Source organism: Arachis duranensis, chromosome 8 (assembly GCF_000817695.3).
Source record: "Arachis duranensis cultivar V14167 chromosome 8, aradu.V14167.gnm2.J7QH, whole genome shotgun sequence".
Classification (NCBI taxonomy): Eukaryota; Viridiplantae; Streptophyta; class Magnoliopsida; order Fabales; family Fabaceae; genus Arachis; species Arachis duranensis.
In genome coordinates, this window is record NC_029779.3 from 33707703 (window position 1) to 33708263 (window position 561).

The following is a 561-nucleotide window of genomic DNA, read 5'->3' on the forward strand; positions in this document are numbered from 1 at the left end:
AAGCTTTAGACTAACATTGCATGATTCCTGGAATTCTCATTAAGAATTTTGATATCTTTATTTTCTTTTTCCACTTAATTTTCGAAAAATCCAAAAAAAAGAAATTTTCTTGTTTGAGTCTAGTGTCTCATTTTAAGTTTGGTGTCAATTGCATGCATTCATTCATGTGTCTTAAGGATATTCAAAGTGTTTTTGATGATTTCTTACTCTGATCTTTGAATTCTCTTGACTTGAGTGTTTATGTGTCTCATATGCATTCTCATTAGTGTCAGTAGTATACAAACTGCTAAGTTTGGTGTCTTGCATGCATTATTATTTGATTTTAGTTGCATTTTGATTATTCCTCACTATTATAAATCCAAAAATATTTTTAATTTGTGTCTTTTCAAGTCAATAATACAGAGAATTGAAGATTCAGAACATACACCAGAGGAATTGCACAGAAAAAGCTAGGCGTTCAAAACGCCCAGTGAAGAAGGACAGACTGGCGTTTAAACGCCAGCCAGGGTACCTGGTTGGGCGTTTAACGCCCAAAAGGGTAGAGTTTTGGGCGTTAAACGC